This window comes from Callospermophilus lateralis, unplaced genomic scaffold (assembly GCF_048772815.1).
Source record: "Callospermophilus lateralis isolate mCalLat2 unplaced genomic scaffold, mCalLat2.hap1 Scaffold_65, whole genome shotgun sequence".
In the NCBI taxonomy this organism is placed as follows: Eukaryota; Metazoa; Chordata; class Mammalia; order Rodentia; family Sciuridae; genus Callospermophilus; species Callospermophilus lateralis.
This window is the reverse complement of record NW_027514826.1, coordinates 650,097-651,215: the sequence shown is the minus strand read 5'-3', so window position 1 is coordinate 651,215 and position 1,119 is coordinate 650,097.

The following is a 1,119-nucleotide window of genomic DNA, read 5'->3' as shown; positions in this document are numbered from 1 at the left end:
CTCTACACGGGAGAAGAATGCATTGAGCCAGCTGGATGACACTATCTACCCCCACTTAAGCCCAATGATCAGCACTCCCCATCAGCACACAGCTCCAGAAACCTCAACACTGCCCTCCATGTCCTGACATGCGCCCATGAGAACAACTGGGCAAGGATACGGGAGGGTTACTTGTTTTCATCCCATTTAAAGGATGACTAAACTATACAGTCAAATTTATAAAGAAGCCTTTAATCCAAAGTATTTCATAACCAAATACATTTATGATAGAGGCTTCAATAACTTAACTTCCCTTGGCAAACCAACATACACCCACATGAATAAATGTGCAGAAGAGAATTCTGGTCCAGAACAAAAATGTGAAATGTCTATTCTGCTCAGAAATAACAGGAACTCTTTCATCTACAAGTGTGCTGGTCTCACCGAGCCAGTATAGAGAAGGGAATTCCGTAAGTCTAGCTTGCTAATGTGCCTTTCAAATATGTTCAAAGTAACCTAGGAGCCAAATGGTGAACCTATCTCCTTCCTGAGCTCAGGACATAGACCAATAGGATCCAGAGCAAAGATTATCTCTTTACAGCTTCATATTCTACCCTGAACATTCACTTGTACTTTGCATTCTTATCCAAAATATATCTGCTTTGATTAAATGTACAACTGTTTTCTTCCCCAAATTATCAGGTAAAATTAAGGATTTACAAATCAGTGATATATTAGGTGACAACATAATGCATACTATGGAGCACTTATTTGGAAGGCACACAAAGACACCTGACATACACACCTCACTACAACACAACACAGACCCACCTGTTGTGTTTGGTCACATCTGTTTGGACACAGGCCATTTCTCAAGTTATGTTACCCCACTGAACCTTACCAACACCATGTCTTAGTACTGAGGAAGCATCAGTGATGAGATTGTCCAGGTAGCCCACGTAGGATAGCGCTTGATAGCAAAGAATAGCAAACATTCTACCATGCTGGAAGCCTGATTTTGTTCACCCAAAACTGAAAGGAAATATCATGGCAGCTGCTTTGCTTTTCTGAGCGTATATTACTCCAGCCTTAGGGTTACCTCTAGGAACTGCTTAACATATATTGGAGACATCTTTTTTC